Source organism: Tachypleus tridentatus, chromosome 13 (genome assembly GCF_004210375.1).
Source record: "Tachypleus tridentatus isolate NWPU-2018 chromosome 13, ASM421037v1, whole genome shotgun sequence".
Lineage (NCBI taxonomy): Eukaryota > Metazoa > Arthropoda > Merostomata > Xiphosura > Limulidae > Tachypleus > Tachypleus tridentatus.
In genome coordinates, this window is record NC_134837.1 from 199,513,141 (window position 1) to 199,529,187 (window position 16,047).

Sequence of the window (16,047 nt, forward strand, 5' to 3'; positions counted from 1 at the left end):
TGGAGCCTAAATCACTTCTTTAAACAGGAAGTGAGTTTCTTGCCCCTGAGACTTTATTTAATTAAACGGAATTGAAGGTCTGAGAACTCAGACCATTTCCAAAGCACCACTTCGTTTTGAGCTTTTCGGATTACCTCCAAATCTATATGTAAGGAACACAAGATGACAGATATTTATAGTTATGAAGCTAACCTACGAAGAACGTTCAGTTTATCTGTAGAAAAACTTGAAGCATTGAATCGTGTGTTGAGAAATAAGAATAATATTCTTTCGTGATTTTACATACCAGGTAAGACTAGTACGTGTAACAACAGTTACTTAACGTTTGGTACAAAACACGTCGATCTGTTGAACAGAACACCGTCGGAACACAAGTATAGAATCACGTGCCCTAAATAACTGTGATGTACCGCCAGAACACAAGTAAAGAATGGAATCCCTGTAAACTGTGATGTACCGCCGGAACACAAGTAAAGAATGAAATCCCTGTAAACTGTGATGTACCGCCGGAACACACGCATAGAATCGCGTACCCCAAATAACTCTGATTTACCGCCGAAACACAAGTATAAAATTCACGTGCCTTAAATAACTGTGATGTACCGTCGGAACACACGTATAAAAATTTGTGCCCTAAATAACTGCGAAAAATAATCAACATTTGGCAAAAACTAGTAACAAAATATGGCATTCTGGTCAATACCAAATTTATTCAAAAATCAGGCACAAAACTAAGGTCTATACTATGTAAAAACTACACTGACAAGTACTACACCAACATTATTTATAAAATACAATGTGATAACTGCCACGACTTCTATATTGGATAAACAAGTAGAAAAATGGAAACCAGATTCAAAGAACATAAAAAGTCACCTTCACACGTTTTCGAAACTTGCAAATCAAATAAGCACAACGTAACCATAAAGAACTTCCAAATACTAAATAAAGAAACAAATATAAACAAACGCAAAATTAAAGAAGCCTTTTATACAACAACTCACTCCCAAAATAAATCAATACAAAGGAACACCTTTATACCTATATTAATAAATATAATAAAAATCTAAGCACGCCCTCTACATTCCTACACTCAATTACACAACCCCCTTCAAACATGTGGTCAGCTATCGGTCAGTTACCTCTTTCTTTCTTTGTGAACCTGACGACGACGGAAGAAGGTCGAAACTTTGTTCGCTCCTCTACATAAAAATTTTTCTCAACTCATACCAGCCATTTTTACACATATATTTTTCTCTACAAGTTGATTTTCTCGTCATCACGAAATAAACGATACAGATACGTATGCCATCAACAACACATAATGGCAACTAGAGCTAATTAATTAACGTGTAGAATAATTTCATTGTAAGTAGACGGAAAAGAAACAAACAGATAAGCTGTACAACGCACTAATAGTTTACAGGTGACACCTTCACTTTACTTAACGGACGAAACCTTGTTTCCAAGCTGCCATACAGTTTTTGTGGGCAGGCAAAACAGTGGAAACCTGCAATGCTAAAATCCGTGGGTCGATTCTCTGCGGTGGACACAAGAGATAGTTTGGTGTGGTTTTATTTTAAAACAAACAAACACGTAAAGTCACAGTTCTTCAATGAACGATTATCGAATATTCAGCCCAGAATTCAACTGCCTTTTTTACTTCTACAGTATTAACATCAGCCCACACATCTTCAAGGCCAAACTACAACTTCTTTACTGTTAAGCTAACATTTCACTAAGTCTGGCGTAAGTTTGTATGAGTGTCTTGCTACAATATGAATTCCTGTCCAATGTGTCTTCCTACACCCAAACATTTCTATACTTGGATACTAGCCTACAGCAAACAAGATATATGCGTGGGATTAAGCCTACCGTAAACACGATGTGTGTTTGTGTGGGGAAACGTTTGTTTAAGAACAAAGACCATTTTATACCTAGTGTGACACGTGTCTAACAAAGAGAATCGAGCCCCAGATATTTTAGCGTTCTAAGCCCAGGGACAACAACACGTTAAATACATTCAGGGTATGTCTGAAAACTTTATCACTCTGCTTTAGTTATTTATTGTAAAAGACACATAGAGCTGGCTACAAGGAGGAATAAATAACGTTAGATATTTTCTCAAACTTTCTCAAAAGTTGAGAGTTCAATACATTAAAAATATCGAGAAAGAAAAACTACATCCAACATTAATGACAAGTAATATAAGTAAATATTTAATGTTGTGCTACATACTTGATTATGAAAGGCACTGTTGCCCAGGGAACAGGGATGACGTTTGTTACAAACCTTTGTGTTTGTAGATACCCACCAGTTACAAGATACTACACTTTGCTTACTGGGCCTAGGTTACGACTTTCTAATTAGTACTGGTTGTCCAAGTTGATCCATATTCCTTTGTTTTTCAACGCGAATACGTACAAGAAATATTCCCGTTTTCGAAATTATGGACCTCAGATATGAACAAATCTGTTTGATCTAAGTGTATAAATATTTTACTTCTGAAAGAGCTTTTATATACACTTGTCAAATTTGATACATTTTCATTATCTACGAAACGTCAATGTCGAAATTTAAGGTTGATACGTACCATTTCACAGTTACCTTGTGTAGGCTGTGGCTGTCACATGAATTGTTGATTTGCATATTCAGACCTATTTTGACGTAATTCTTTCAGACGTCAGTCCAAAAATTAAATGAATAAATTTATTAAAAACATATTTTCTCGTGACCTTCACTGGCCTGATTAACTTTTAGTATAGGTTCAAGGTTGCTAAACCACACCAGTGTATGCACGAGCTAGACCTGCTTAGCGTTAATTTCGCTAAGGAAGGACCAACAGAGCCATCTACATTCAAGCATAACACACAAGAATAATTTACCTAGAAAAATAAAACGATTTTATTCCACAATGAATGTATCTCCAAATTTAACTCTAACATTTAGAGGAACCAAAAATAGACTAGCATGTGCTTTATTTCGAACTGGATTATTTATTTCTACAATAACAGAAGAGACTGTTCACCACTTGTGACATTCTGGAACTAATTCTCTCCAGGTTGGAGATCTAAATACGGGTACTACAATCATCATGAAGTAAGAGAAAAATAAATGTATTTTGTACAATTTAAATGGAACTTTCTATTTAATATAAAACACAATTAAAGTTGTCACCAATTAAAAGATATGTAATTCAAAGATAAGGATCAATTATAAGTATTTAAAAATAACGTTAAATATAAAAACATGCAATCATGAGGGTAGTACATCAAAATGTGAACATGAAACTGTTCCACAACAGACTTAACATCTCTCCTGGTTAGAGACTATTTTCAAGAAGACCTTGTCTCAGAAGGAAGTGTATCTGGTTCACCTTCATTGCTAGCGGACATATCCATTACCAGTAAACAAGATGGTCTCACAACGTCAGTACATACACACCTGAAAAGGTTCCCGTGAATCCTATCACCCAAAACGTTTTTCAAACGATAATGTAGGGTGATGAGATGGAAGCACAGATATCCCTCCATGAAACTGGTCCACAATGGATTTTATTGATTCCAGGGAAATGATGAGAATTATCATCCGATGAAATAAAACCTGGACCTTTGGCAGAAGTTCTGGAAACAGTTACTCTGATTGTTTACTTTTCTGTAATGACATTACTGCAGCATTAACGCAAATGTTGGAATCATTATACTACATATTTCCCCACATTATCAAGTAGTGTACATATTAGTACATGCATAATATCACATATTTCCCTACACTATGAAGTAAAATATAAATCAGTACACACATTATTCCACATATTTCCCTACACCACCAAATGGTATATAAATAAGTACACACATTATTCCACATATTTTCCTGCACTATCAAGTGGTACATAAATCAATACACACATAATGCCACATATTTCCCATCACTATATCCTGATATATACGAAACTGGACATTCATTAATCCACAGTCATTCCTACACCACAAGATGGTTTACTAATAATTAAATTCGTTACATAAATGCTTTCCTTTACTACAAATACAAACATTACACCGTGTGCCTCTTTACGTAATCAGATTGTAAATGAATTACTAAATCCAAACAAATTTACCACTTATTCTTATATAATCAGATGATGCATGAATCTCTGTATCGAATATACCACATGCATCCATCACGTAAATCAGTACATTCATTGTACGTGAGCTTTTTAACACCATAAGATAATGTAACCAGTATGTACAGAGTCTTCAGAGATAGGATACAATGTTTATTAATTATAGCATCTTCCAGGTGCCTTCAGACACGATATTAACCAGAATGGAAGTGAAACCACGCACTATCTTGGAGTGAACTGTCTAGAACTCGGATATTAACCAAAACAATGTCTTGGAGTGAACGATTTAAGGTTCAAGATTTTAAGATACTTGTTGAAGCTGGAAAAAGAGATGAAAATAAAAATCTCACATAACGTGTTACACTCTTTTTTTTTTTTTTCTTTTACTGAAAAGAGAGTTAGTCCTATTATCTTATGGGTAGGAACTTAGTTGTTTTTAATACATATAAATTAAAATATAAAACTTATAAGTTATTAAAGTTTGATAACAGCTGCACCTGCGTAGGCTGTTTCTAAAACATGTAGATTCGTAGTTAGGGTTAGAATTTTATCTTACACGTAGATAAATTTAAAAAGGTTGAATCTGACATAGTGGTCAACTTTCGATTAATCTACAAGTAATTGAGTTTTAGACTTCAATTTTAACCTTCATATGTGTGTATATATATACACACTGCTGGCCAAAATCTTAAGGCCAATGAACATAAAGAAAAAATATGCATTTTGCGTTGTTAGACTCAACCACTTATTTGAGGAGAGCTTCTAAAGATAAAAATAAAAAAGGGAAAATAAAAAAAACCTTTTTAATATTTAATAGGGAAAATGTGAACACTATGAAATTAGCCTAAATACTAGCTGGTCAAAAGTTTAAGATCATACCAAAAAGAAGTCCTAAACAGGGTAGAAAAAGGCCCAACAAGAGGTCCCAGTAGTGAGTTGCACGGCCGTCATTGCGAATAACTGCAAACATTCGCTTTAGCATGGTCGATATAAGCGTTTGTAGAAGACTGGCTGAAATGTTATTCCAAAAGATGAAGATGGCTTCACGAAGATTATGCACTGTTTGGAATTGACGTCCATTTCTATAGACTTCCCTTGCCATCCACCCCCCAAATTTTCAGTGGGGTTCAGTTCGGGCGAACACGCTGGATGGTCCAAAAGAATCACGTTATTCGCCATGATAAAGTCCTTTGTCCTGCGGGCATTGTGGATTGCAACGTTGTCCTGCTGAAAGATGGAGTCATTTCCACATAAACGAACACTTTCAGTCAATAAGGATGCTCTCTCCAACATGTTAACGAAGCCAGCTGCTGTTTGACGCCCCTGTATAACCTGAAGCTCCATTGTTCCATGGAAGGAGAAAGCACCCCAGATCATAATGGAACCTCCTCCACTGTATTGTGTAGAAAACATCTCCGGTGGGATATCCTCATCTTGCTCGTAACGTTGGAAGCCATCTGGACCATGCAGGTTAAATTTTTTCTCATGAGAGAACAAAACCTTGATCCAATTTTCTACTTCCCATGTTTGGTGCTTCTCAGCAAAGTTTAACCGAGCTGTTTCGTGGTGTGGAAGGAGGCGTGGACACCCGATCATCACACCCATATGTACCTTGATAACATCTCATTCCAAAACTATGAGCATTAATATGGAGTTGGTCCCCAACCGTTTTGCTGCTATAACAGACTCCACACTTCTGGGAAAGCGTTTCACTATATTTTGGAGCACGGATGCGGGGAGTTGCTCCTATCCAGCCACAAGAGAATTAGTGAGGTCGGGCGCTGATATCGGGCGAAAAGACCTAGCTCGCAGTCGGCGTTTTAATTCGTCCCAAAAGTGTTCGATGGAGTAGAGGTCAGGGCTCTGTGCAAGCCAGTCAAATTATTCCACACCAACCTCGGCAAACGATGTCTTTATGGACCTTGAATTGCGCACGGAGACATTTGCATAGTAAAACAAAAAAGGGCCTTCCCCAAACTGTTGCCACAAAGTTGGAAACACTCAATTCTCTAGAATGGCATTGTATGCTGCAGTATTAAGATTTTCCTTCTCTAGAACTAAAGAGCCTAGCCCAAACCATGAAAAACAGCCCCAGACTATTATTCCTCCTCCACAAAATTTTACAGTTGAAACTATGCATTCATGCAGGTTGCGTTCTCCTCGTATCCGCCAATCCAGATTCGTCCGTTAAAGTACCAGATAGTGAAGCGTGATTCGTCACTTCAATGAACACGTTTCCACTGCTCCAGAGTCCAATGACGGTGTGCTTTATACCACTCCAATCTATTCTTGGCATTGCGTATGGTGATCTTAGGATTGTGTGCGACTGCTCGGCCATGGAAACCCATTCCATAAATTTTCGACGAACAGTTCTTGTGTTGACGTTGCTCCCAGAGGCAATTTGGAACTTGGTAGTGAGTGTTGCAACTGTGGACAGACGATTTTTACACGCCATGCGCTTCAGCACTCGGCGGTCCGGTTCTTTGAGCTTGTACGGCCTACACCTTTGTAGCTGAGCTGTTGTTGCTCCTAGACGTTTCAACTTCACAACAACAGCACTTAGAGTTGACCGAAGCAGCTCTAGAAGGGCAGAAATTTGACGAACTGACTTGTTGGAAAGGTGGCATCATATGACAAAGTCACGTTGAAAGTTACTGAGCTCTTCAGTACGACCCATTCAACTACCAACGTTTGTCTGTGGATATTGGATGGCTGTATGCTTGATTTTATACACCTATTAGCAATGGGTGTGGCTGAAATAGCCGAGCTCACTAATTAGAAGGGGTCTCCACATATTTTTGGCCATGTAGTGTATATATATTGTAATTTGAACTTACTTTTAAATTTTTCGACATTTTACTTTCAAATTTCAAATCGAATGTAATCACACGAAACCAAGCTTGTAAATATTTGGTCAGATTTTCTTTTGAAAGTCATGGATGTTAACGGTCGCTTCTGGTCAAAATATTTAAACCATGAAATACTGAATGACTGTTACAGTGACCTAAAAGTCTAAATATTTCATTATTCATATGATGTATGGAATCAAAATAATCTGTTACTGAAGTACCCCATTAGATGTAAGTATATGGAGATAGAGCTCTGTATTCGTGGTTCGATACCCTGCGGTGGACAAAGCAAAGAGCCCAATGTAGCTTTGCGCTCAAACAAAAACAAAGAAACAACCCATTACTTAGTAAATGTATACATACATAAAATAATGCTAGCTTCCAATCCAACTTTTTCAATATTCACACAAGACACGAATTTAGACAATGTTGACCTTCAGTCCAAACACTCCAGTATGGATAGTTACAACATATGTATTACGACTTGCTGATTTTAATTCAGTACATTACGTTCTGTGTATGTGCAATTTATAGTTAAATTAACTCGTTAATCAATCTCTATGTACTGCTGTAAGCGTCTCATTTCTGGTATTGGTCTGGTACGGCCAGGCGGTTAGGGCGCTCCACTAGTAATCTGAGGGTCGCGGGTTAGAATCCTCGTCACGCCAAACATGCTCACCACTTCAGGCGTTATAATGTTACATTAAATCCCACTATTCGTTGGTAAAAGATTAGCCCAAGAGTTGGCAGTGGATAGTGATGACTAGCTGCCTTCCCTCTATTCTTACACTGCTAAATTAAGGACGGCTAGCGCAGATAGCCCTCAATTAGCTTTGCGCGAAATTCAAAACAAACCAAACAAACATTCCAATATACACATAGCATATGCATTTAAATAAAGCCCCTTTTATTTCAAATATTCTGTTATTTAAATAATTTATACAATATATACATATAAATATTGACTTGTAGTCTAAACACTCCGTAATTCAAATGGGTGTACGATGTTCACTTCCAATCCATGTTTTCCGTTATTTACACATCACTACTTTCCAGTACAAAACAAAAAAACAAAACCTCCGTTAATCAGATACATATTACATATTGTATTGGCATTCATGGTTAAGGTTGTACATCAATTAAACTATAATCCTATATACGTGCTCTGCTTACACTCCGTTAGAAATGAGTTGCATTTTTTATTATTTTAATGGGAATTTCAAGCTCATAAAATGTAATTTAAATTTATCGATGCATTTTAATTAGCCTAAAATGAACTTTTCCCGTATGTTCCGGACATCATAAGATAGTTTCTAAGGCTCACTTTTAAATAAAAAATATATAAAATCAAATATTACATGAATTTTCAAAGTTCACAAGCAGAGTTTGAAAACATTCAAATATTACATACATTTCAACGCTCACAATCTGACAAACATTGAAATACTACATACATTTACAATGTTCACAAAGAACTTGACAAACATTCAAATATTACATGAAGTTGAACGTTCACAACCACCTTTTTTTCAGATCATTATTCTCGTACTTCCATACGTCGAACCTGGAAACTTTTAAATCATCATTAGATTTCATGTACCTCTATGGATAATGAAAGATACTGTCACTTTCAAAAATTAACATGAAAAACAAAGTTCCAACAGCTATCAATATTTTGATGAATATGAGACTTAATATACTATTATTGTAAAGGTATTAAAACGTCAGATTTCTGGTGTTATTCCTAATTTCATCCTGTGTCTATATGTGTTTTTGTTGTTACTTCAAGTCAAGTCAGATATTATATGATCCCAACATAATTATTGCATTGTTATGAAGTACACAAACACTGATCGTTCCTAGAATAAAAATACAAGGAGGTTTTGAATGCTGAAAATTGATTTATTGACTGAGATGCTATCATAATTACTTAAAAATGATTTAGTGGCTGTACGCAGTTAATTACTCCAATAAATCAACACACTACTAAACATGTCACCGACTCTACGTAAAGTACTTACAGGCCATCAAAAGTTCAATATATGTGTTAAGAAAATTTATTGTTCTAACTCCTTTGTTTGTTCTGACTCAGCCCTGAAACCATTTATTCTTCTGTTATAGAATTTGTTCTGATTCAGCCCTAAAACTGTTCGTTGTGCCCTTTAGTTGAATGTAAACAGATGGGAAGTTACCTTGAGGTAAAGATTATAGGTTTTCATGTGGATTTAATTGTTTTAATACTTCTGAATAAGCTGTTTCAAGTAATTGGAGTTGGCTGTTTTGAGAAATGAGGTTTACTATTCAAGTCATACAAATTAACTGTTTTAATACGTGTGTTTTAGGTTCCCATTTATAACCCACGACCATTCAGTGTCGTTTAGATTTCTTAAGTTATAAGGAACAACATTGATGTGTAAAAAAACATTTCTATAGACATTTCAGCGTATAATATTTTTCTAGAAGATTTCCAGTAAATCCTAATATATAATTAAATAAATAAATATTTACTCTTGCACTGATTTCAAGTTGTTTTTCTTTGAAATTTTTCAAAACGTTTTAGTTTTTTTTAGAATAGCTGTTGAACAAACACTTTTTTCACGATTTTTTTTATTTTCCAGGTTTTACTTCCTAAACCCTGGAAAAGGTGCTTTTAAGATCCTTCCTTGTCATGGCTTTGGTAATGGAAAAGAAGATTCCACAGGCTCAGTTATAACGAACCATGAGGTGTCTAAGTCTCGCCTTGAAAGTACGGAGTTCCTTTTTGCGATAAAGTCTCGAACCATGGAATTAATTAAATGTTCAATGCCTACATTCTTTCTCTTTGGTGAGTTTCGTGTTAAACTCCTCGAGGGCTGTCCTTAATTTTGAAGTGATAGACTAGAGGGAATGCATCCAGTCAATACCTCAACGCCAACTATTGAGCTACTCTTTAGCAACAACACTGGAATTTACTGAAACATTATTACGCTCCAAAGGTTTGAAAGAGTCCTTACTGAGTTTCGATCAAATTACACACAGATTACAAGTCGATCGTGCGAAGAGGCATCACGTCTCGAACCTTAGGCCCTCCAACCATAATCCAACATGCTTACTGATAGACATTTCCTGACACTCAAAGTTCAAGGAAAGGCTAATAAGTCGGAAAACTTTGAGTTTGTCAATTAGGACACTTTTATATCTGCTAGAATTTAAGCACCAAGAACTGGCGGAATCATCCAATCAGAACAGCGCATATACTTCCAGTGTCACCGGGAGTGAAGAAACATCAGATAGAGTTAGGAAGGGTGTCACAAGGGGGATCAAGGGTTTTCTGTTAACTTCTAGAGTATTTAAAACTTGTTTACATTTTGTTTAAAAGTAGAAAAAACAAACTAATTTTACCCAAAACTAATATATTCATCTAGAATATTACAGCTTCCTTTTTATTTCTTGAGATCTCATTGTTGACTTACTAGTTTAACGTTCTCTGATTTGATGGGATAAAGAAATAGCGAATAAAAGACACACAAAGCCAAATCACCCAAGTTATGAGTTTATGACGACGTGGGCGTTGATGACTGATAATACTGTGAAAAGTTAAACACCTGAAACAGCAGAACTTATGTAATCTATACAGAAACGAATCTTATTACGTATTATATATACGTATTACGTATATATAAGGAAGGTAGCTTGTCATCACCACCCACTCTTGACTACTCTTTTATCAACGAATAGTGGGATTGATCTTATCATAATAACGCCCACACGGCTGAAGGGGCGAGCATGTTTGGCGCGACGGGGATTCGAACCCGCGACCATCAAATTATGAGTCGAACGTCTGGCACCCCCCACAGGTTGAACAAACAATATCATTACATAATAGAAGGATGGAGCTGCAGTTAATCATTAAAACTATAAAAGGATAGGGCTTCAGTTATTCACTTACACTATAAACGACCACAAAAAGGTATCACCACAAACAGATGATGGTACTTAACATGGAGTAAAGTGATTAGATGTTTTAACAATTACACAACAAAAGGTATCACCACAAACTGATGAAGGTACTTTACACGGAGTAAAGTGTTTAGATGATTTAACACAAACTACAGAGATTAGTCAGGGCTGTTAATATCAAGGTATAACAACGAATAATCTAGTTATGATACTCTAGTTACTAAGTTTTTACTGAAACTGTTTCTTCTTTTAGAACATTGTCTACAAAATCTATACAACCCTAAAAATATTCATAAATTCTTTGAAACCAAAGTCATTAAAAAATCTTAACAGTTGTTAGTAAAAGGCAATTTAAAAAAATGTGATATTCAAATGCTTTCTTATAACCACTCGGTGTCCCTTACACTACAGGTCTTGGTCAATAGCATTTAAAACTATATTTGTTCTACTTCTGCTTAAAACATACACACTATTATATTTAATTTCATAGAAAACTCTGAAAACCCCCACAAGGAAAACAGAAACCTTAATTAAATCAGTGAGGTAGTGTTTGTTTTTTGTTTTTTTTAAAGAATGATGGTTGTCTCTGATTATTATTGATTCAGTGATACGTTGTATAAGACCTTTGGCATTTCTTAAAGAATCCTTTGATCTTAGATACAATTAAACACTAAAGTAAGTAAAAGAAAGTCAGAGGTCTTACGAAATGTGTGGAAGAGCATTCCGGTTTTTTGTTGGTTTGTTTCCTACATAAAAAGTGAGAAAATTTTCCGATCCGGTAGATTAAACTGTGAAACTTTTCAATCGCATACATCATGAAACTTCACGTCGTTAAAATTAAAAACAAACAAAACATCATTTTCTTTGAGAGAGTATCCACCACGTTTGAAAAGGTTGGAGGTCTCTTCGGTATGACGTCCTTAAAACTTCATAAATATAAATTAAAATAAATATTGAATAATATAACAAAGAGAAAAACAATAATGATGTTTACAAGTATTAATCTAGATTTCTGCAGGTTTGGGTGACTTTCTGGCCCCATAGGTCTCTAGTTTGGATCATTCTGATAATATAACAAAGTATGGTAGCTGTGACAACGAATGTATGAGGTGTGTAACAGGACACATTCTTGACCCATGGATCCAGAGTTTGGATCACTATAATAATACCACAGTATTATAGTTGTAAAAACGCTTGTATTAGGTGTGTAACAGGAGACGTTTTTGAGCCATAGGTCCAGATTTTGGATCACTATAATAATAACAAAGTACGGTAACTGTAACATCGCCTGTATTTGGTGTGTAACGGGAGATATTCTTGACCCATGGGTCCAGAGTTTGGATCACTATGATAATACCACAGTATTATAGTTGTAGCAACGCCTACATTAGGTGTGTAACAGGAGACGTTTTTGAGCCATAGGTCCAGAGTTTGGATCACTATAACAATAACAAAGTACGGTAACTGTAACATCGCCTGTATTTGGTGTGTATCGGGAGATATTCTTGACCCATGGGTCCAGAGTTTGGATCACTATAATAATACCACAGTATTATAGTTGTAACAACGCCTGTATTACGTATGTAACGGGAGACAGTATGTAGAGTTTAAATCATTGTAAAAGCCACATAACAGTGTATTTTTAATACTACCTGTATTAACAAGGGAATGTGTAACACAGTAGATCAGAAAAGCTACTGTTTATGTGATGACAATGACATAACATTATGTATCTAATAGAAGTTTTCTTTCTTCTGGACCTGATGGAAATATAATTGACCATGAGAATAATTGACCATTGAATATGTGGAAACTAGTTTCTCTAACTCTGCTGAGAGTTTGTTCCATTTATTAGAGTCCATCATCAACTGACACACATAAAGAACATTGTGTTATTTTATCATTGTTGTTCATTGTGAACGAAGTGTCTTCTTTAATATACGAACAACAAACCAAGCCTCCTCTGCATGTCCATAAATTTTTACTAAAATATGATAAAACAATAATACTTAATTATTTCCTTCTGCTGAGAAAAATTACGAAAACTCTACTATTAAGTAACACACTCTCAATATAATATCTAATTGTTCACTGTTGGCATAAATCAAAATAATACACAATTCACTAACCCAAAGAACATAATACACTACATTATGGTTTCTTTGTAGTACAAAATAACAATATATAATTGTTTAACGGCACTAAGAACAATAAACATATCTGATATAACTGTCTTCTGCTAATAAAAAATGATATTACATAAGTTTTTCTGGTGCTAACAATAATTACAATAAATAATTGTTAAATGACATAGAGAACAATAACGATATCTAATTGTTGAATGAAACCGAGAACAATAACAATATCTAATTGTTGAATGACGCGGAGAAAAATACAATATCTAATTGTTGAATGACGCGGAGAAAAATACAATATCTAATTGTTGAATGAAACTGAGAACAATATCTAATTGTTGAATCAAATTGAGTAAAATACAATACTTAACTGTTGAATGAAACTGAGAACAATACAGTACGTAATTGTTGAATGACACAGAGGACAATACAATACCTAATTGTGAATGAAATTAAGAACACTACAATACCTAATTGTTGAATCAAATTGAGTACAATACAATACCTAACTGTTGAATGAAACTGAGAACAATAAAAAGCTAACTGATGAATAAAACTGAGTACAACACAGTACTTAATTGTTGAATGACACAGAGAACAATACAAAACATAATTGTTGAATGAAACTGAGAACAATACCTAACTGTTGAATGAAATTGAGACAAACACAATACCTAATTATTAAATGAAAGTGAGAACAATACAATACCTAATTGTTGAACGAAACTAACCACAATACAATACCTAGTTGTTGAATGAAACTGATAACAATACAATACTTAACTGTTGAATGAAACTGAGAGCAATACAATACCTAATTGTTGAATGAAATTAAAAACAATACACAATTATTCATTGGCATTATATAAGACTGCTACTGATTTATTATTGTTGGTGTTTTAACAAAAATCTACATAATAGGTAATCTGAACTTTGTCCAACTCTAGACGTTTACTAGAAAGAGACTCGTAGAAAAGTAATACTGTTTGTTGTCGTTAATGCAAGTTAAATTTATTAGATTACATTTCGTTTTTTAAAATCCCTGAATCGTTCCCTCTGATAGAAACATTGACCTCAACGGCGCGACATGTTCTTATGTGAAATGTTTTTCATACAATCAGATGTTGAGATAGCAAGAACATGGTGACGAAATATCATGTAAAAGTTGGCTGTCATAAGGTTCAAGAATTATCGTGTGTGTGGGGATAATTTGGAAATAAAGCTGTGGCTTCAAACACTAAGTCACATGTGCAGATCATGTGAAAAGTTTGTTTTAGCTTAAAGTCATTCAGTGGGCTATCTGTGCTGCACCCTCCCTGCGAGAGCAGTGCGTGAGCAAGTTATTAATATACCCTGATTTTGAATCCGGTGATACATGGTTCGACGTCCAATGCCACAAAATCGTACTTCCTACTTCAGGGCAACGAATGTGCTGCAACAAAAGTGACGGCAAAATCCCCACATTCGATCAAGCAAGTGTGACCTAGGAGTTGGCGGTGTGTGCTGTAATTTAAAAGTTCAAAACTATAGACAACAGTCATCTCTTGTGTAGCTGATACATAAAGGTTGTGGTACAAGAAACATATAGAGCAAAGCGCTTACCTCACGACACTTGTGTAGACTAGAGGAATTCCAGCATTAGGGCAACATTCCGCGAATGTAACGATGAATATCTTTTAATTCGGTTTGAAAAGTTCTGAAAATGAAATCATACCAAATGTTCCCAAACGTGTTACTCGCTACACGAAACGGTGGATTTCTCACTTACGTAAATAAAAAAATTAAAACCAGAAGCAAGGAGTTTTTATTTCTCGAAATGGGATTGGAATTCCAACCCATGACTGTTTGAGAATAAAACTTTTCTCTTATATGTATTCTAACGTTATCAAGAACAACTTGAAAATACGTCACAACCAGAACGCTCTCTCAGTAAGAAGTGCGAATTTCCGCCCAATTCTCGTGCTAGTCTATAAAGCTCGCGACTAATATCAAACATACGTCATCACAATTTCAGTTGCATGAAGCTCATGCTACACAGGAGAGTTTACTTTAACCGCATTCAGGGGTGTACATGTTGCTGATGTTATAAAAAAAATATATATTTCTAATTTATCTACACTTAAATTCTACCTACATTGATTGATTTATTGACTAAAAATTAAAAATAAATACAAAATAAAATTGATTATAAATATTACATTGATTTTCGTGTATAGAAACACATATTTTATTAAATTAAACACCACATGATTCACGGAGGTGAAATTAAACTTCGAGCATATTAATTTAAAACTTATTCAATGTCAGTGTGTATTCATTTAATACCTTTCGTATTTTTCAGTTTTGTAAGTGTTAAAATGAAAGTAAAAATAGTGCTAAATTTCAGTTTGCTACATATTAGAATAAAATGATAAAAAAGTTAGGATGGTGACGTCTTATTATATAATTTTAAAATAAAGACTTGTCTATCACAAGCCACGATAATTTCGCCAGAAGAGGGCCGAAGACACCTGGAGGGTCAGCTGTTTTAACCATTCTTACCATTATACAGCAGTATTTTGTCTCAAACAATTAGTAAATATTACATAACGTCACATAAGGGAAGCTTAAGCTTGCAATTTATACTGTCGTGACGTCAGTAAAACGTGTGCGTGCCATGAATCACGAGACTAATTATATATATTTTTAGACTAGAACATAGTATGACATATGAACTTTGTTACGTATTAAATTTTAAAATAGCCTGAAACTGAATTAAAACGTAATTTAAATTTAGAAATTAATTAAATGTAGATATGTATCCAATTTAAGATGCATGCCAATAAGATTGGTATACACAATTTCCCTTTTAATTCAAATATATTTTAATATATAAACAATAACACAAGTTATGATAAATGCTATTGCAAATAATAGTTTATATATGATAATATTACACATATAAACAATATTCAATCTTCCATCTGGTCTGGAACTTCTTTGATATCTTATCGAAGGTTTA

The 16,047-nt window shown here is 34.8% G+C and overlaps 1 long non-coding RNA gene across 1 annotated transcript; it reads right to left on the reverse strand.

Annotated features, from left to right (window-relative positions):
* Window positions 1-13,907: 13,907 nt before the first annotated feature.
* On the reverse strand, window positions 13,908-15,016 carry LOC143237696 (uncharacterized). The gene is made up of 2 exons (XR_013020199.1): window positions 14,649-15,016; window positions 13,908-14,549 (listed from the first exon to the last, which is right to left on the reverse strand). It is a non-coding gene; the product is annotated as an uncharacterized LOC143237696 (long non-coding RNA).
* Between the last annotated feature and the right edge of the window lie 1,031 nt (window positions 15,017-16,047).